We start from the raw sequence: 22561 nt of genomic DNA on the forward strand, positions 1-22561 counted from the left end.
TCGTAGTTTTTCTTCTACAAAAAAAAAAAAAAAAAAAACAGTCAGCACACAACAATTTGCAAGTGCCACTATAACTTATTTTGCTCACAAAATAATCCACAGAATAAGTTAATTCCTTACAGGGGTCTCTTCAGGGGCAAAGGACAGTGTATTTGGGCTGCATTTAGCTTAAAGCCATAACTGAAATCAGCTTGTCAGGTGACTCAGAACTGATATTGTCTTACGTCTAAAGTTCTACACAGCATGTTCACTTGAAGTCATGTGGCAATGGGGAATGAAAATGGTCATCCCTTACATGGAGTGCTGCACAAACCCAACATTCATCTTGAGGTACATGATGAGTCATCCATTACAGCTGGTGTTATCCATCCTTCTTTCTTGGGATCACAGCCGGCATTAGGCATAGGCGAACCAGGTGACTGCCTAGGGCGCCGTAAATGCCAGCATCATAAAGGGTGCAAATTGAGTTAACTTAAACTTTACTTCTCTCCACTTTTCAGCTGTAGCACTGCACCCTCCCCCACTTCTGTAATTAAAAGCACGATTCACCAACCACGCATGGGCACCGGAACCATAGAGCGAGGGGGAGGGAGCGCCCCCCCCCCACAATTTTACAGCAGTAAGACCTATAGGACCCATGCGTGCATTGCACACTAACATTCAAACACAAAAGAGCGTGGAAAAGAAGCTCCATTTTATGCAGGCTGATGTGTTCATGTACTGGAAGGAAGCTCCGTTTTTTTATGCAGGCTGAGCTGGTCTGGAAGGAAGCTCCATTTTTATGCAGGCTGCGCTGGAAGGAAGCTCTGTTTTTATGCAGGCTGAGGTAAGGAGTGTTTGTGTGTGTGTGTGTGTGTGTGTGTGAGGTTCCATTTTGTTTTGCTGAGTGTGTGATATGCAGCCAAGACCAGTTGGTTTAAGTTTACCAAGTACCTTTTTTATGGTGTTAGTTTGGATGGGCTTGAAGTAAAAAGCATCCTTAGTTTCTTTAGGAGTAGTAGGAAGAGTAGAAACAGTTAGTGGGGAGTTGCAGGTGTTTTTGGAAAGAGAAAGTATTGCGGTACTAAAGAATGAATTAAATTGTGTAGCTATACTATCTTGAATGTTAGCCACTAATGGGATTGGCGTTGATTGTTGACCGAATTGCAAGAGTAATTTTAGGGTAGACCAGAATTTATGTGGATTATTTTGGGCTTTATTTAAATGTCACAGTAGAACACTTTAAGCTTAGTGCTGTAGACTTAAGGTAGCTTCAGAAAAAAAACTTTATAAACAGTAATAATTATATGTCCTTCTGTGGTTACATTAACTAAGAAGTAACACCCATCAGTTTTGTAGACTTATCCAAAATTTCACCACCCACTCAGACTCGGTAGGTTGTTGCGTCTTTCGGCTTATCCTGGTTAGGGGTCGCCACAGCGGAACTCCGGTCCGCTAATGTTTGGTAGTGGATTTTTACGTGCCGAGTTACCAGCCCTGACGCACAACCTTCAACGAAGGTACGCCCATTCACGCATGTCTCCACACAGAAGACACTAGCTGAGAATTGAACGGGACAACGTCTTGCTGTGAAGCGACATAGGTATAGCAAACAAAATTAGCAGACAAATTTCATGGCTGCGCTGGTCTGGAAGGAAGCTCCATTTTTATGCAGGCTGCACTGGTCTGGAAGGAAGCTCAATTTTTATGCAGGCTGAGGTAAGGAGAGTGTGTGTGTGTGTGTGTGTGTGTGTGTGTGTGTGTGTGTGTGTGTGTGTGTGTGTGTGTGTGTGTGTGTGTGTGTGTGTGTGTGTGTGGTGTAAAAAGTCCTTTAACCAAGCATGTCATGTCAAACTTGGGGCATAGTTTTTACTTTATGGTAATGCAAGTTATATTAAATACAAGTCACAGCCTCAGGAAGCAGAGTATATAGGATTAACTGACAACCCTGATGCTGAAGGTACCAGTGACAGAGTGAGTGAATGGCCAGCATGTGCTCACTTGTCCTGAATGGGAGTGAAGCACTTTGGCCTGCTGCAATGTCAGCACCTACACATGTATGGAATACAGTGTTATAGGCTGGCCGTAAGTAGTTTGCCTTTCAATTCTTTTTTGCTTGGTAGTCTTCATAATGGAGGTATGGGGAACATGTGTATACAGACAGAAAGATGTCACAGGCCCTTGCCAATGCGCGAACGCATAATGTCAACCACCAAGGGTGAGGCTAGAACCAGAAATCAGAAAAATCCTTCAGGGTTACTTGCAAAAAGACACCTTCTTTGACCATTTTATGCCTCAATGATAGCAATGATCATAGAGGCAGAGGTTGATTGTCAACAAGAACAGAAAGCAGGAAAAAAGAATATAAAAAAGGCTGGATGTATTCAGGTTTACACAGCACATACTCTATGACTCAAGTCATTTGAGAGGGATTAAAGCCTGACAGAACCGTAGCTTAATTATCCACATACTAACAGTAACACTCCCAAGGCAGTTCTGCTGGGAAATATTAACTGGATATATTATGGTATCTGCAACACTGATGTCTACCTTCATTGTGCTGAAGAATCACAGAATATCTGATGAAGCAACATCAAAGGCAGAAACTACTTGTGGTAAACATGGAAATTCTATTACACTGAAAGATTCAGACAAGCTGTGGAGTAACACAGCAGTAGTACTTCTACCTGACCCTGTTACTTTCAGGGTAATACCTTCAGCATTCATATAAGTCATCTTAAAAATTTTTACATAAAAAATTAAAGGCCTGAAATCCTTCAACTACCCCTATAGATTACAGCAACTCTGTTTACACCCAGTAGCCTACCAGATTCTCCTAGGTGACCTGTCTCTCACTTTTTGAGCTACGAAAGATCCATTCCTATTTGTCCTTCATTTGCTCACAAAAGCAGAGGCTCTACAAATACTCATACATAAATGTGTATGCTAACAGTATTAACTCGCAGGAGAATAGACAAGCAAGGGGACTTTGCAATTACAACAACGATTATATCTCATTTACCACCAGTGGAGCTCTTTTGAGTTTGTACTTTTAACTCCCAATGGGTGTGGCCTGAGCCTTTAAACAATGAAGTTATTTCCTCACAGTTCAAACATATGTTCTTATCTGTGGAATATTTATGTTTCTAGAAAACTGTAAATGGTAAATTAGTCAGCACAAAGTACTCTGCATAGTGGTAGCAATCACTTGACTCTAGGTCTAAACTGGCTTTTATAAGCTACAATAAACACAGTAAATATTAACTTTTTTGTAATGTTATATAAGCAGCTTGCTGTATATGAGAAAACATTCAGACAAGACAGATGCTGCCAGCAGCATTTTCTTCAACTGTGTGCCTTTGTATGAGGTTTAGTAGTTCTGTCTGTGTCACTTGAATGTTGATATATTTAGAAAACAATTACAATACAAATAAATAGTACACAAATAATATTCAGTATCTCTTTAGCTGTATTAGACAGACAGAAACATAAATACAATTGTATTTGCCATCACGTAAGCTTTAAGATCAAATATTTTATTACACTGTTTATAGCGTGGTTTTGGAATATTAATGCAAATATGAACAACCAGTATTAGATATCTAGAAGCATTAGTAAGATGTAACTCAGAAATGCCTGGAGGCATCACAAGTCTGTAGTGGGTTAAGTTACAGATGGACCTACTGAACATCAGCAAGTCAAATGGCATCAGAAATACTCAGTCCAGGTATCTAAACTGAATGTTGTGAAGAGATGGATATATACCACAGAGGCTACCACTGTTCACCTCTTTATACTCGATTTTAGTTACCTACAAACAAGCATTACCACACCTGCCCATGTTCATTCCAAGGCTAGTATGTCACGTGCACACTATGCCCATGCACATTCCAAGACTAGTATGTTACATGCACACTATGCCCATGCACATTCATTGGGTAGCCCATAGAGCCAACTGTCTGTGTTAGATACTTTCCAAAGTTTACTCTTGCTGCCAGGATGTTCATGTTGCATATTGTCTATGCTATGTTGTTGTGCACATGGGGCTGTCATTTTTTCTCCTTGTACTAACTTGCTGAGTGGACAGGACCTCTTCAGGTGCTTGGTTCAGCAGGACTCCTGCCTGCTTCATCCAGGAGACAAACATTTTCCTGTATAAACTATACATGGATTATCAGGAGAACCTGCTGGGTCATTGTGATGGCCCATTATATGAAACAGATGCTTGACACCAGCTTGCCAGGGAGGTGAGTGATGCCATTGGAATCACCTGCACTGGTAAGCAGTGAAAAAGTATCAATATAGTGACCTGCACAAGTATCACCCTGAGCTGCGGCACCAATGGGAGGTGAGAGAGACTAATGACCACTGTATTGTACAGCAGCATAGGTGACAAGGAGGTTTACATGAACAGCTCCAACAGGTGGTGAGGTGTACATACAGTATGTCACTGTCTAGCATGTAAAATTGAAATCCTAGTTTTGTCTCCTATTTCTGCAGATTCAGCTGTGGTGCAGCATGTGTAGCCTCTGCAGCTGCCTTAGACTGCTCTGGCCAATGCACCTAGTGCTGGGTAATGGGGATGGTCACCCTCTGCAACCACCTTAGACTGCTCCAGCCAATGCACCTAGTGCTGGGTCATGGGGATGGTCACCCTATGCAACCACTTTAGACTACAAGGTGTTTGTTACAGTATGACTGATTTTTCATGCATTTAAACACTGAAAGAACTGGAGTGGTTTTTGTGGGAGTGACCCATCTGTGGGCGTGGCTCAAATAGGAGTGTTCCTTGAGTATGGTGTAGGTGGGGCTTAAGGGGCGCCAGAGCAGTACTTTGCCTAGGGCACCGTTTCAGCTAAGGCCAGCATTGCTTGGGATATGCCAACTAATTGTCTAGAGTCCTATCCAAAAGATCCATCTTAGTCTGGGAAGGTAAACAATTGTCAGGGCTGAGTTGAGAAGTTGCATTTCAGTGATCATAACTTTAAACAAATATAAAAAGAGGGATGGAGTGTCAAAGAAGTAAATAAACATTGTAGGTATACATCAGGGTTGCCACCTTTTAACAAGGGCAAAGTGGGACATGGGGGTGTGGTCAACATGATAGGGGTGTGGCCAACATGACACTGGCCACACCCCCACCACGACATCACCAGAGTTGTTAAAGGAGATGCAGTATTAGTTATGGATGCAACATTGTGACATTACAGCATACTGAAAACTCAAACCATTTAAATGAAGTGAACTATTACTGCACACACACTAATCGGTTGTAACAATAAACTTTAAAGGAATTAAAAACACACTACTCATTAAACAGACACTTGTTTATTTAAAAAGTAAAATTCATAAACCATCCATTGCTATTCAGAAAGAAAACTTAAAAAATCTACATACCACATACAAGCCAAGTATAAAATTAAGACTGTCAATTAAAGCTAAAGCAAAGAACACAAAACTACATACCCTAGTACAAATTAATGCTAAACAAAGAAAACACAAAATTACGTGATAATAAATCACTTTTTTAAAAGTGTATTTTGAATTTGATTTTATGGCTTGAAGAAGGGCCCGATTTGAAATAATATTTGAGTAAAAGTCACAACATTTCATCCAGTAATTTACACTCATCATGAGTTCAGCTTTTAACAAGTCCACACTACATCGGTTTCAAGACATCTGTCCATTTACCTTTCACCAGTGAAAAAACTCTTTCTGCAAATGCGTTTGAGGGTGGTATAGATAAAACCCTAGCAATTACCGGATAGAGTGTAGTCAGTTCAGGCCCTTCTTTGAAAAGCTTCAGCCACTTCTCTCCTGGGGTCAAGCTTGTGTTACATAACTGTTCGAGAGAGGGCCTAATTGCCAAGTAGTCCCTAAAAAGATAATCTTCATCTACATCCTGCAGACTCAGGGCAGTGGTCACATTCAGCAAATCACTGAAGGCAAAGGGCTCATTTAAAGATAATTTAGATAGTTACATACATGAGGTAAAAGGAGAAGCAGAAAAACAGAACATATCACAAAAACAAGCAAAGGTAATTCAGGTGTATTTGGGTCATGTTATACGATGCAAGGAGTTATGGTTGGAAGAGGAGGAAGCAGCAGGTAATGATTCAGGATGGAAAAGGAGGACTTTGCTAGAATCACAGAAGCATGGGCGAGTAAAAGTTGGTTAAATGACAATGAGGGTAGCTTGGTAAAAAGAATAATGGGAACAACATAAAAAAGACATGGAATATGAGGTGTAAGGAGAAGAGAATAAACACCACACCACCCCAAAAAGTTGGTGAAGAACGAGGTATGGTCAGAAGCCAGGGAAAATATCCTGCCTATTAATGCACAGGAAAGGGGGTTACAGGTGGATTAATATACTATATAACAGCCCAGATGCGAGAAAATGAAATACTGGAGGAGACAATAACGGTTGGTGGAACTCCATGCAAATATGCAGACAGATAAGAAAGACAAACAAAATAAAACATATGAAGCCACTTGCAAACCAATAGAAAAAAGAGCTGTTTGCAATAAATCTCTTGGAAAGAGGTATTATGCACCTAGAAGGATGCAAGTTTCCCAAAGCGTAGTGCCTCCCACAAGGAGACAACAAAACAGAAAAAGTCTCCAGACCATTGACAAATGCATCTTACGTTTGTCAACAATTCACAAAAACATACTATTTAAGCTACAAAGTGTTGATGATCTTACCAAGAGAAAAGCTTAAACCATTTGTTGTGCCCTTGATCAATACAAGAAATATTAGCTTATCCTGGATACAAAAAGGTCCTGTGTGATTAAATATATACACAACATGTAAAGGATTATCCTCAAAGTGCTGAAAAAGGTTAGTAATAAGAGTTTCCTCAATAACTAGCTGAATATAATAGCTGTCTTGCTCAATATAGTAAACAAGGAGCTAGAAACACATTCGCTTTTCTTCTTTATGCCTTTTTGCAGTATGTCAAAGGCATCTGAAATACTCATTCCTTACTTAACGTTTTGACATTTTTGAAGAGAAAGTAAAAGTCAACCTTTTCATATATATTTCTAAAAGAATGCCACCACATACCCATTTAAAGATATGTTCAGGCTACAGACACGTCAGCTAAGGCACTGCCATAAAAACAGGTTTGGTCTTTTGGGGAAGAGAATCAAAGGCCTAACTCGTCTAGAAAGGATGCAAAGCCTTTCTGCACTTAACGGGCACCTCAAAAATGAGCTAGTAGCACTACGCACAGGAACCACTATAAACTGCAGCAAGCAGGCAAGACATGCCAACTGGTGACATTCTGTCTACACATCCTCCTTACCTGATATGAACAAGGCACTCACCAAACAACAGTATAATGAAAGAAAAGAAGGACCCCTTCATGTGTTCATTAGCAGTAGAGAATAATGCATTACTACACACTCCCCTTTGTTGTCAGCCTCTCAGGATCAAACCCAGTCTTCACTTGTGCCTGGCTCTCAGATGCAAAGGAACAAAGCCCTGACTATATCCCAGATAATTCAACTTTAAGTAGCAGTTCAGGAGCCAGAAGACAGAGGGGGGAGTGAGTGGCAGGACTGACTCATCCATACCATGGTGAGGTAATAGTGCTTCCAGTCTTACTGTGCTCCAGAAAGCCACTGACTGGGGAATGTAGACTTGGAATCCAACCTGGTGATGGTAGCTTTGAGGGTATTTATGGGTGGCAGCATGCAAATGTTGGGGGGGGGACTGGATTCTCTATGGTGATGTGGTGCCTATGGTACCACCAGCTGTGCACTGTCATCAATTCCCCTAATGATGTGGACATCCTCCAAGAGGGTCTCACTCAGACAAATGACTGGTGCCAGAAACATTGCTTCAAGCTGAATACCAAAACATGCATCATTATTCCCTTGGGGGAGAGTGACGTCCCCACAAATTAACACATTAATAACATCCTAAGCACACAATTAGCTGTGAGGGATTTGGGCACCTAGGTTGATAGCAAACTGACTTTTGACCACCATGTTGCTTCCGTTGTATGGAAAATCTTCTACAGGGCCCACCTCGTAAGTAAGGGTATCTCATCCATGGACAGGGAGGTTATAACATCCCTGTATTCTTCCCTTTTAAGGAGCATTATTGAGTACAATGCCCCTTTCGGCATGTACCTCGCAAAGCACATGCAGCAGCTAGAGAGACCACAGAGGTTCCTCACCAGGAGAATCCAGGGCCTCAAACATCTACCATACACAGATAGGCTAAAAGCCCTATCCCTCTACTCAGTTTCATACAGACTCCTCAGAGGTGACATCTGTCTGGCATACAAGGCGATCACGGACCCCACCTTGATGGGACTGCTACATATCCGCAAGTCAAGCTCCACTCAAGTCACCCACACGTGCGGCCTCAACCTGGTCTGTGGCATCAACAAGACTTGTTGGCAGGACAGATTTGTGTCCCAGAGACTCCCTCATCTATGGAATAGATTCCATCTCCACATCAGGCACAATACCTCTTTACCCCTTTTTAAGAGCAACCTAGATAAGTGGATGGGAAACCGAAAATATACCCCTGGGATTCCACCCGTGTCCCTGCTGGACAGGGGCATTGGGTGTTGATTTGTCTAAACATGGGCTAAACTCTTGGCTAGGCTTATAAGGGCCTTAAGGCCAATAGCCTAGTAACCTCCTATGAAGAAGGGTTACAGCAGAGTTAGAACAAAGGGGAAAATGCCTCCACAGCTATTGCTAGGAATGATGCGGGCTGCTGACTGGAGGGTGTGTCCACTGGTTGGGACTAAATACATAGGTCGTCCTCTAGGTCCTAGTCTGAAGGATAAGACAGACTTACTCAGTTTGTGGAATACATGTGTCCTTGGTCATGCATTAGCTGAGTAGGTCTCTTACAGGTTTCAGTCTGAGTGAAGACATCTACAACAACTGGAAAGGCCACAAAAATACCTCACAAAGAGGATTACTGGCCTCAAACAGATGCCTTACGCAGACCAACTCAAAAAACTCCAGCTTTACTCCATCGCATATCACCTACTCAGAGGCGATCTCTGCCTAACATACAAAGCTATGTCAAACCCAGAGCTGTTGGACATGCTCCACTTAAAGAAATCCCAATCTCTATGAGCTACATGCTCTAGGGACCTAAACCTTGTCACCACAATAAACAGAACATGCTGGAGGGACAGATTCCTGTCCCAGAGACTTCCCATACTCTGGAACAGACTACCTATCTATGTCAAACAGAGCTCATTAGCACTCTTCAAGAAAAATCTTGATGAATGGATGGGTAATAGGAAATTCACCCCGGGAATCACTTCTGTGGCTCTTCTCGACAGAAGCATAGGAAAATTATTTTCTTGGGTGGCGAAAGCCAGGGTACCTTTTTTGGCTAGGCTTGTATAGGCCCTAGGGCCAATAGCCTAGTACCTACCTATGAACCTATGAGTGAGGTAAACTAGACTGATGTGGCTGTGACAAGGAGTGTCCCATTTCCCCAGCAATGCTTGCAGATGTAGATGGATGCAAAAAGCACACTCATAGCTGTCTGGATGGTATCCCTCTCTCAGGAAAGGGAAAGAATAGTTATGTCTGAATTGGGGGGGGGGCCTTAATGGTTGGCAAGCACAGGTTCAAAAAGCACCAAGAAAAATAAAAAATGATCTCTACAGTGCACACTTAGTGTACCTGGCAGTATACAATCTTCAACTGCTCTATCAAAATAATGCAGATCTTCCACCAGCTCAAAAATGCATACAGTTGAAGAAACAATGATCATCTAAACAGAGGACAGCTTTAGTGAAAAAAGCAACAAAGAAGAAATAGGAGCCCAGCAATCCTCACTAGGGACAACTACAAAGTGACATGGGAGGAATATGCTGTCCCTCAGTGAATCCTACATCAGTTTTTCTTCTATACCAGCCAGTGACATGAAACAAGAGGTTGGCACAATTTATCATTCCTCTATTCAACCATTGGCCAAACAGAGCAGTGGGAACAGACTTTTTTTTTCATTTTTGTTGGCTACAGATCTTACTAAGTACAGGTTTCTAGCTACATATTTGGCCACAAAACTGCAATCTCTGTTGAGACTAGGACAGAAATTTCTAAAAGTTCAAGTGTGTATATTTCGAATGATGCTGGGAAGGGAGGAACGAGCAAAGAAATTCTGTGTGAAGCTTACATCCCTACCACAGGACCCAAACTTTTTTATGCTTTAACATTCTTTGTAAGTTTCATCATTCCTAAATTGCTTCTGTTAACAATATTTGAGGTAAGGAATTAGGTGGTCATTTTTTGGGTTAGACCTCACATATCAGCTAGTGTTAATCTGGTAATTTTTCTAAATTTCTTAAACCCTCAGCTACATGCTCTTCCTTAACAGCTGTGCTACACTTCCCCATAACTCCCATCTTCTTAGCTCATGAATTGTTGACAAAGCCTAAAATAATGGGGGGGACAAAGGCCTAAAAACAGAGACAGATTTTAAATACTGCTCTTATAAACTTATAAAGTTGCTAGAATAGCAGGATTTGTGTTAGCATTTATTTTCTGAAAGATATGAAGTCTGAAACTGGAATGTCTGACATTATTTATCGACTTCAATCCTCAGTGATTTTCCAGAAAACCACTACTTTTAAGAGGAACATTCCAAAAATATGAGGCAAAATCTGGACAGATGAGAGGTATGCTTCCCACAGCTGGCAGCAAAATGCACAGCTTCTATAAAACTTGTTAAAAGCGCAAGAACTGAGGACCCTGGGATGTTAACAAGTCTGAAGAGAAAATCTTTTTTTTTTTCCTTAAAGTCAAAATACTAAGAATATTATGCCCAGAAATTAGAAATTTGGGATTTTCAGTATATACTCTTTGCTCATCTCCTAACCTAGTTGGCTAAACAGGGGAATTTACTGACTTTTGCAATGCAGAATGAGACTAATGGTACTAACTTTGGAGTAAAAGTCAGTGGTATGCCATTATAAAGGAGAAATGCTTAAAAAATTTCATTTGCATAGAATCATGTGGCAAACTGAGAAAATATTCCATAATAAAAATAAATAAAATGCAGATTAGCCATGGCACATGCACTAACAGAAGACAAAACACAGGTAAGATATATAGTAAAATAGTTCAACTCAACAGAATGCTTTAAGGTTATGCAAAATCCTGTAAGAAAAGAATTGAGGACATGCAAAATGTGTTTTCAAACTACTCAGTTCTAATACAATCATTGAAAGAAGACACAAGTGCCGTTAAAGTTAAAATTGCCAATGTGAAGGCAAACCAAGAAGTACTTCCAGAAAAAAAAATTGATATGGAGGATATATGTTGAGAAGGGGCAATTTGCAGTCCAAAGGAATCACAGAGAGGTTGGAGGAGAATTTTTTGGTTTATACATCAAAATTATTCCAAGGATAGATAGGTCTTCCCCAATGTGTGATAACATTCGAAAGGGCAGTCTATACTGTGGAAATAACACAGTCAAGAAAGAAGCCTAGACCAGTTCTAATAAAATTACAGCTTATCGGCTATAAGACAACAGTCTTGTTAAGCAATGATAGACATGAAAGCTTCAGAAAGTGAGAGATTCACATATTTGCAGATAATGACTTTTCTGCCACAGCTAAGAAAAGAAGAAACATATTCCTTCCTAAAATGTGAATCAGCAGAGAAAATGGACTATGGTTTGAATTCTGTCACTCTGACATCTTCACAGTTTTATAGAATGAAAGATTGAAAATATATTTAAATACAAAGGGAGCAATAAAGGAGGTAGAACAGCTGAGCCTTACAAGAGGCTACTCAAGAGAATCCTAGAAATAACAAATGACCTACAAAGAACACTAACTGCTCAAATCAGGAGAGGCTGTCACGCAAGTTCTTTCCTTTATATATGCAGAAAATGCAGCAAAGGCAGAAAGAAGCATTAGCTGCAGCCAAAACATAGCTGAGCTAAAAGGAAAAAGTACAAGAAAAGAGACTGGAATTGGCTACGACAAAACATACTGCTTATTTACCTTTAATGTTTGGTATGGTATTAGTTAAAAAGGTAAAAAAAAATAAGTTTTGGTAATTACACAGGCTACATGAAATAATTAAAGAAACTGTAGTCCATTCAGTAAAGTGTAAGCAAACATCAGGAAGTAGCTGCAGTTGTAATTTTAGACATGGGGCAAAACGTGTGAAACTGAAGAGATTCTAAATCAGAAATCAAGGCCCTCCCCACCAGTGTCATTCTAGTTGTCTCTGTACTGGGTGAGTGAGTAGACTGATGTGTGTGTTCAGTTACACACATCACTGGGCTAACTGCGTGCTAAAGCTTACAGAAGAAGGCTCTGTATTGAGCAGCTACACAAGGAAAAACTGCAGAGCTGGAATTAGAACATGTGTTATAAAAGGGTCTATGTCAAATATTCAAACTTCCAAAATGTCGAATACCATATGGTCGATATTTGGAAGTTCGAATATCTAATAAAAAAAAAAAAGAAAGAAAAACATACACTAACAGTGCAAGCGGGGGAGGCAAGCCCCCTTGCACCCCCCACACCCCCTTACTTAAATATACCAACTCTAAGACCGCACTTCATTGCGGAAAAGGGAATTTCTTCCATTCTGCATCGTACGGCGCAGTTAAAAGTCAACATTCGAACACTTGAAATGTCGAACATATGGTCTCGACCATATAACATTTGACATTTTAAGCATTCGAATAATTGACATAGACCCTTATAAAAATGGTTTTAAATGGTTTTAGAGATAACTGTTGAAAACATATGGATGTTTATTAATGGTTTAATTCAAATTCATCTCGACAACCCTAAAGGTACAAATGTGTTTGTATCAACAGAATAAACAATGCATGTAGCAGAAGAAACAAAATACTGTAATGGCTGCAAAGGAAAGGTGTGTGTTGCTGTGTTTATGAAACAGTAAGCTACACAGTAAATCAGGTAAAACATGAATAGTTTAGAATGAAACAGAAATGCTAAAGCAATGCAAATTTATATATTTAATTTTTTAAGAACTTTCGTTAGCCTTTCTAAGCTAGTATAGTCCAGTTTTCAGGCTAGTGCTGAATTCAGAGCTGTGATACTAGTTTCTGAGTTGCCCATACCTTACTTGGATAGAAGGAAGTTTCTCTGTTCACCTGTGAGAGAGGGGAGCTTTGAGCAACCTATCTGTCCCTGGAGGAGTGGTTCCAGCCCAGAGGTTAGTAGTTTATTGGCCATTTTGGGCTAATTTCTATCTCTTTCATTTCCCTACTATAAAAACCGCGTTTGCACGGTTTTGCGCACCGGGCAGTGCCGGTTAGCTACGGTTAAATTATCCCCGGCTCCACTAAGTCTCCTCATCAGTTTTTCCCCTTGAAACTAGTCTAACTCTCAACCTAAGCACTCAAAAAGCATCTTACAATCCAGCACTTGCTCAGACCTAATAGCAAGCACTAATATACCCTGACACTGATTGCCCAGCAGGGCAAGGCTCTTTATTCACCCCTCACCAACCAAGCAACTAAGCAGCTCACCCTACTATTCAGGCATGACCAAAGGGCAACTTCAGGTGCACTCTCCAGTCCAGCTGGTGAATCTGGGTATCCTGAGGCAATGTTACAAGTGCCTCATGTACACAGACAACCCTCTCCTCCTACCACAAAACACTAACATATGCAAGAGATGCAATTATACAGCCAAACTGGAAGCAAAGCTGTCTCCACCCAAGACTGGAACAGACAGTCAAGAGGAGAAGGTTAACACTTGCACCACAACTCCAGCCGCACAGAGACCTACTAAAACAGCACTGGAAAAAAATACACATAAATACACAAAATCGTACTCGGAGGCTCTAAATAAAAACCTGCAAAAGCATCAGAGACCTCCAAAGCAGACACCCAAACAACCTGCACTTAAACCAGACAGCATATAAAACACAAAATCAGTATGCCGCACAATCACAGCCCTTAAGGTGAAATAACATACCTAACACACAAGTAATAGGTGACACTATAGTCAGGCACACTGACGTCCCACTCACTAGGCTGGACAAGCAGAGGTTTACTGTTAACTGCCTGTCGGCAGCCAGAATCTGCCACATAACACAAGCACTCAAGTCACTGCAGAACAAGTACAAATATGACTCTGTCATTGTTCATGTTGGTTTGAATGACCTGAGACGTACCTCCCTGAACTACATGAAAAGAGACATGGAAGAGCTCTCTGATCATGTAGCCCAGGCTGGTATGACCCTGACCCTGAGTAGCATCCTGCCCTCATCAAGAATGATACCTCAGTACAAAGAAAAAATTATCAATTTCAACAATTGGCTAAGCTTCTGGTGTCATTCAAAGGGGATCCAGTGTCTGTCAGCCTGGGACGACATGCTTGACAAGCTGCGTTGCTTCGCAAGAGATGGCTTGCACCTGTCACCCCTTTGAATACTGGCCAAGGCTCTTGCTGCTCCCATAGTGCCTTTTTTAGGCAAGGCTCAAAAGTCAAACCCACCTCCGTAAACAGCACAATTAACAAAAAACTGAGGGTTATGCTACTCAATGCCAGGAGTTTAAATCTCAAAATGCACGAGCTTGAAGCACTCTCAGTATGGAGAACGTCGACATCTGTGCAGTAACTGAAACCTGGTTCAAGGCTGGTTCAAGGCTCCACAGAGCACCCCAGCACTACCGGGCTACAACTCTTACCACACTTTTCGGCCACAGAACACGGACCAAAACACAAAAGGAGGGAGTGTATCCATATTCATCAAGGATACCTACACCTCCAGGTTAGTGGCGCAGCATAATACCTCTGAGATCATCCATGTGCAACTAACATTGGGCAAATCTGCAATGCAAATTGTGGCCTGCTACAGATCACCCTCCATGACCCAGGACCACCACTCCACCTTTCTGGAGACACTGGAAAACATGAAGGTCCTACCGAACACCCTGATATTGGGCAATTTCAATTACCCTACCATTCACTGGGAAAACCACTCGAGTACAAATTCTCAGGCCCAGCGCTGCCTAGAATTCATCAACTCAAATGCCCTGGATCAGCTGGTAAACTCCCCTACCAGAAGTGAAAACATACTGGACCTGGTCATCACCAACATGGGCGACAGGTGTTCCACACCAGAGGTCAACCTGACACTGGTTAGATCAGACCATAAACTAATCACTCTGGATGTCCACACCCCACCACCACCCCCAACTAAGGAAACCACAGTAAAAAACTTTTCTAAAGCAAACTTCACCTTACTTAAGACAGAGGTGGTAAGTTTCACAGCCCCCACACTAAAGGATAACGCTGCCCAAAATGCAGGAACCTTTACAAATGCACTCTATGAGCACCTACAAGGATGCATGGATCGTGCCATCCCTAGCAAAACCAACACTCATTCGTCTAAGAGAAGGAAACCAGTTTGGTGGACCCCTGCAATAAACAGGCTATACAATAGATGGAGGAAATTAGTTCAGAAAAAAAGCAAATCCCAAGAAGGAAAGACATCCCTGATCAGTATCAGTAAGAAACTAAAGTCCCTCATGAAATCATCCAAGGTTAACTTTGAAAGAAAAATAGCCAAGGATTCAAAAGATAATCACAAAGCCTTCTTTAGCTATGTTAAGAATCTAAGTGGCAACTCACAGATATGCACTGAACTAGTGCAAAATAGCACAAAATATACTGAATCTACTGATATTGCCAACATCCTGGCAGATAGATTCAGTGCAAACTTCACCCCCTTCTCACCTCCAAAAGGGCCCACAACAATACCAGAAAAGTGTAGTGTCCCACAAATCACAGACGCACAGGTGAAAACAGCCCTTTCAAAAGCCAAAAACACAGCATCAATGGGGCCAGATGGTGTCCCAGGCTGCATCTTGCACGAACTACAGAACGAACTAACCCCCCACCTAAACACCCTGTTCAACCTCAGCCTCTCCACAGGCTACATGCCCATAGAATGGCACACAGCAATGGTTATTCCTCTCCACAAAGGAGGGTCCACAACTGACCCTGGTAACTATAGCCCCATAAGCCTGACTAGCCTGGTCTGCAAGGCTATGGAGCGCATCATCATGGAACTCATTAACAAAGACATTGGGAACCTCCAAACACTTGACCTGACCCAGTTTGGCTTTGTTAAGGGCAGATCATGCCTACTAAACCTGGTTGACTTCTTCGAGACAGTCACCAAGGCCATAGATGAGGGAAAGGTGGTTCACACAGCCTACCTTGACCTCGCCAAGGCTTTTGATACCATTCCCCACTTGGGTAATAAGAACTCACCAGCCTGAACATAAACCCATATGTCACGAGATGGGTTGCCAACTGGCTTACAGACAGAACTCACTCGGAAAGAATAGCGGGCTCCAGGTCAGACTCTAAACCAGTCATAAGTGGTGTACCACAAAGCTCGGTCCTGGGACCCCTACTGTTTGGCATATACTTCTCAGAAGTACAGGCAAACACAGGAGGACTATGGCTAACCAAGTTCGCCGATGACTGCAAACTGGGAGCCATAACTGACTCTCTGGCTGACACGGACATCCTCCAAAAGGGCCTTACTGAGATGGACACCTGGTGTCAAAGTCATGGCCTCAAGCTAAATGCCAAAAAATGCATAGTCATCCCGTTTGGGAAAAACAAAACACCCATGAATTACCACATAGGTGGCAGCCCCTTTAATACAGAAGCGGTAATAAGAGATCTGGGGACCCAGGTAGATAGTAATCTCTCCTTTGACAACCATATTGCCAAAGTAGTTAGGAAATCCTTCTATGTGGCCCATCTAATTACTAAAGGGTTCGCATCTAGAAATAAAGAGGTTATAGTGCCCCTCTACTCGTCACTCATTAGACCCATCATAGAGTACAATGCCCCATTTGGGATGTACCTCACAAGACACTTCCAACTGCAGGAAAGACCACAAAAGAACCTCACCAAGATGATTAATGGCCTCAAACATATGTCCTATGCAGCCCGACTGAAAAAACTCCGACTGTACTCAGTGGCATATCGCTTACTCAGAGGTGATCTCTGCCTGACTTACAAAGCCATGTCCAACTCAGAACTGATGGACATACTCCACCTAAACAAATCCAGTTCACTACGAGCCACGTACTCTAGTGAGCTAAACCTCGCCACAACAATAAATAGAACATGATGGAGGGATAGATTCCTGTCACAGAGACTCCCCATGCTTTGGAACAAAATTCCAAATTACATCAGGCAGAGCCCCTCACTAACACTCTTCAAGAGAAACCTTGACAAGTGGATGGGTAAGAGAAAATACACCCCTGGGATCACTTCATTGGCTCTGCTTGACAGAGGATCAGTTAATTAATCAATGGGGCGGTGAAAGCCGACACACTCTGGCTAGGCTTATAAATGCCCTTGGGCAGATAGCCTAGTACCTACCTATGAACCTAAAAATGAGAGTGGACCAAACAGCAAAGCAAGGGAAGAAAAGTAATGTAATGCTACAGACAGATCAAAAATAAAGTAGAGTGCAAACAGTACGAAGGGTCAAAGAGAAGGGCATCTCTCGCTTTGGGATTTGTAAATATCTTACAAGTGTTTATAGTAGAAATCACTACGCAGAAGACAATGAATAAAACGGAAATGAGAACCTGATGAAACAAATAAACAATTAAGGTTCATACATACGTTAAAGTTGTACATTCACTAGCAAAAGGGCTGGAGGATGAGTACTGAAGAGAAAGTATAATCTGACAGATCAGGGAAAATGCAGTCAAATAAGTAAACTTACCATAACAGCAGATGTTCAAGTAGATCACTATTGCAATAGTCTAAGTAATATGGGTTATATCCTGCCCAGAATATGATAACAGGCTAGCTTGAAGCTTAAGGGAACCTTCCATGCATCCTAATTGCTAAGGTATGTATGCTATGTGCAAGGAGCAGGTGAAAGTTAAAGATTCATACCCTGGCATAAAATATAATAAAAGAAGGGGAAGGAGGGAGGGTGTTCCTACTGTAATAGTAATCTGTTTAAACATCTGTTATGATAAGTTTACTTACACAACTGTACTATGTTCATCATTAGATCAGCTTGGAAAGAAAGTTAGGAGGAAGAATATCAAGGTCCATGAGCCCGTGGAAAATAGTCCTAATAAACTCTTCTCTGGACCTAGAGAAAGTTTCTAATTTGTAGTGCTTAGTGAAGGCATGCAATCATGTATAGTATATTTCTAGAGTCCACTCCTTTCCAAAAAACAGAGGAGTAGCCAAAGCCGTAATACAGTGGACTTGACCCTGCCTAAAAGTGTATTGTTACAGTGAGAGTAACAAAGGGCAACAGCATGGGATGACCATTTGGAAATGATCTGTTTTGACACTGATTGACCCTTTTTGTTACCTTAATGGAAATAATCACTTTATCAGAATTGTTGAAGGTTTTTGTTATGTCAGTGTAGTACCTGAGCTGCCTGTGGGCATCCAAAGCATGCAAAATTCTTCCTCCCCTGTTTTTTGTTTTAGAGGGAGAAAACAGTGAGGCAGACAACCTGTCCCCAGGTAAATGTGAAAAAAATGTGAGCATAAATGAAGAGTTTGTTCTCAAAGTTACAATACACTTTTGAAAGATTAGACAAGTCTGAATCACCATAAGAACCTAAAACTCAGATACTCTTCTTGAAGAAGTCAAAGAAATGAAGAACTTCAAATCAGCCTTATGAGCATGTTCAAAAGGAAAAAGTATAAGTTTTGTCAGTACAAAACAAAATCGTAAGAAGGAGCAACATGTCTTCTAGGTGGCCAAATATGTAAAACTCATTTCAGAAAACTGTGTTATTTGAGGCAGGGCAGAAGGGGGGGGGAGTCCATAAGCAGACCAGCAAAGGTGGCTGAGAGGTGAAAAGTAAGGAAGGCCAGTGGATAACAACTCTCACAACATAGAAACAGAGGCATCTGGGCCTGAAAATGTTTATGGTTGTTACTATGGAAACAACTAGAAAATATTTCCACTCACCAAATATGACTTTCTAGCAGCAGATTTCTTAGCCTGCAGTAATACCTGCTGTACATCCTAAGAAAACACATGCCTGAAATGTATTAAAATTCTATCATCCAGGCAGTGAGTTGAAGAAATTGAAGGCTGAGTTGTATTAAAGAACCCTGTAGCCTGCATAAGTCTATCCTGTGAAGAAGCTTATGGTAACTGCCCTTGGCCATTTTCAAAAATAGGGAGAACCACTGCTGCCTTGGCCAAATGGGGGGGGCACAATTATTCTGGAACAGTCCTTCCAAACCTTTAGAAGAACGTTGGTTATCAGAGAAAAAGATGAAAAGACATACGGAAACATTCACATCATGGGAATAAAAAGGTATCGGTCTTCCAGGCCTTTGAGCAAGGAGTCCTGGAATAGAATTTATTTAACTGTCCGTTGTGAATGGAGACAAACAGATCTATTTGAGGAGATATCCACAGCTGGATCAATTCCTGGAAGACCCCAGAGTCCAACACCCATTTGTAATGGTCTGTCCTTTTTCTGCTCAGCTTGTCTGCAACAATATTCTGTTTCAATGGTTTGTAAGTAGCCTGTAGGGAAAGGCTGTGCTGTGTTGCTAGTTACCAGACTAACACAGCTAGTCTGAAAAGAGGGAGAGATCTGGTTCCCCCAGTTTGTTTATGCATGACATCACTGTGGTGTTGCCCATGATTACTGACAGAAGGCTTGGTAACCAATAATGATTTAGGGATTTGATAGTGTTTATTAAAGCCATAATTTCTTTGACATGTACGTACTTCTGTCTGTCCTGCTTGTTCCACAAACCTCTAAGTTTCACCCCATTGGAAACAGCTCCTCAAATAAAATAGTTCATAGTTTAGTACTAAGCTAACTGCCCTTGCGAGCCATTTTAAGCCTAGCCATGTATCCCTTGTGAGACTCAAACTCTGCACCTTGTGTTTGTAAGGCAAACACCTTAGCCATTAAGCCATCCTCCCAACCATCTGAGGGATTGGTGTTTACAGACTGAGTAGGGGCTGAAAAGGAGAAGGAGAGACCTGGATTATGAGGCAACTGGTCCACCCACTAGAATAACTCATTTTTTACCAATCGGAAGGGGTGCTGATATTGTGACCGAACTGACTCGAGAATTTATTGAATTTTCCTCATGAGAATTCTGGCCAAATTAATGATGAGAACTGTACAGGCTATGATGTTCCCTGAGATATGTCAGGTACTGGTTGGAGAATATCAGAAATTGTTCCGCTTAAAGTCTACATTGTTTTGAGACTGAAAAGCGATGATGAAGAATGTATCTAGGAGACATCCCAGAAACACTAACCCGTGAAAAAGGAATGAGAGATTTCTCTATGTTTACCTGATATCACAAACTGAAAAAAGGGTTATTTACTCTATTCAGTGATTCTTGGCAACGTGTAAAACAATCTATAAAAGTAAGGCAGTAATCTATACATGGAAGAATGTTAATTCCTTGCAACCCACAGTGGGTTTCTGCAGGAGTCTGGCATTTTGTATACACCCTTGGAGCTGAAGATAAACCAAAGGATAAAGCACACAAAAAACAAACATGGTCAAATATTTCACTATTGGAATGTAATGGCAAACATCTTTTAAATTCAGATTTACTAGAAAACTGAGAGATTGAATTAAAGACAACAGATATTGTAGAGAAAGCATTTTGAATTCTGAGATTTTGATGCAAAGTTTTAAAAAAGAAAGGTTTAGGACAGGTCTCCAAGTTACCTCTTTCTTTGACACCAGAAATATTATTGGATAGAACCCTTTCTCAATTTAACCTATGGGAACAAGCTCTATAACTCCCAGAGATAACATCTGATCTAGGATAAGACAGGGAAGACTGTTTGGATGGGTGCAGAGGAATCCCTTTAAAAGGAGGAAGAGAATCTCACTACCAGCTGTAAACGTTTTGAATGATTCTCAGAAAGGGTCTGATATGATCTGTTGCCACAGAAGGGGGTGGGGTGAAGATTTAGACTTTGGGAAAGCTTCACTGGTATGCAGCGTGTGGAGGGGAAAACACATGAAGGGGCATATAGTCAGTCTGCCTTTTTAGACTGCCCTTGGATCTGAGAGGAAACTCCCTTCCTCTTTGAACCTCCCTGCTATTGCTTAATGAAAGTTAGTTTACCTGTGCCTTGTTGAGATTGTTTATTGTGCTACCAATCTTAGATACAGTGCTTAAATATCCACTTGTGCCCAGAAAGGGAATTACAGCATTCATTTCCAAATGGCTAAAAAAAATTGAAAAATGCCAGTTAGGAAAGAAAATAACGTTTCCTATGACTTTTGCCCTTCAGAGACAGGCAAAGTGCACTGCTGTGAATGCCCATATGATTCAATGACCTTGGAATATCTATGAGTCTATGAATGTTAGCAGATTACATACACATGGGTTTATAAAGTCAATAGATAAATGGGGAATACAGAAAAATGTAGGTTGTATAGCGCAGAAAGTACAGTTGTGTACACTTATCATAAATGTAGATGTTCGAGTGTATTCACTGTTGCAGTCATCACATTTGGGTTATCTGCTGGCAGGTTGCCCTCAGTCGGCCTGATTAACAAAGTCTTGGGTCCTGCATCGGTTGCTGTCCCTTCTTCCGTGACATCAGCGGTATAAAACATGCAGCCGACGCCATTACATCAGTTTTTCTTGCCCCAGATGTCAGGTGCCCTCCTAATGGGAAGCAATTAAATCTATAAATAAACAAGGATATACCTCCAACACAAAAAAGCAAATACACCAAAAAGCTTTTCAGCATAATAAAGGAGAGTAGAGGTATAGCCAAAAGAAGTAAGGGGGCTGGAGGGAGGGTAACCAGGACTGCAACAGTGAATACACTCGATCATCTACATTTATGGTAAGTGTACACAACTGTACTATGTTCTTCGTGTTTCACTGTTGCAGTCATCACATTTGGGTAGATTCCCAAATCTAAGGATGGGAGGAGGAATTTAGATAGCATTAGGATCAGCTATAATGCCCTGCAAGACTGCAGTGGCAAAGCCAGCTCTGGATTTAGAGAAAATTGGCATATGGTAATGATTGGTGGAAATATGTACAGAACTCCAGGTAGCAGCTTCTAGGATGTCCCTGGTAGGGATGCCTCTGAGAAAGGCTGTAGAGGTAGATACAGCTCTGGTTGAGTGGGGTCTGATCCCCTGTGGGATAGATTTTCCATGGTGCTTGTAGCAGAAATGAATGCAATGGCCAATCCATTTGGAAATGGTTTGCTTTGAAATAGCCTTCCCCTCTGCCCCTGCAGCAAATGCCACTAGCAGCTGTTTAGATTTCCTTTGAGGTTTAGTCCTGTCCAAGTAGAATCTAAGTTGTCTGTGAACATCTAAGGAGTGCAGTACCCATTCCCCTTTGTTCTGTGGATTAAGAAAAAAGGTTGGCAAATGAATGGACTGATCAAGGGCCACACTGGATACCACCTTGGGCATGAAGAAGGGATTGGTCCTGAGGGACACCCTGTCTGCATGAAAGATGATGAAAGGCTCCACTGCCATAAGGGCCTGTAATTCAGATACCCTTCTTGCTGAAGTGATTGCTAAAAGGAAAGCTGTTTTCCAAAAAAGGAATTT

This window comes from Protopterus annectens, chromosome 3.part0 (genome assembly GCF_019279795.1).
Source record: "Protopterus annectens isolate FY-2018-M chromosome 3.part0, PAN1.0, whole genome shotgun sequence".
NCBI classification, from domain to species: domain Eukaryota; kingdom Metazoa; phylum Chordata; order Ceratodontiformes; family Protopteridae; genus Protopterus; species Protopterus annectens.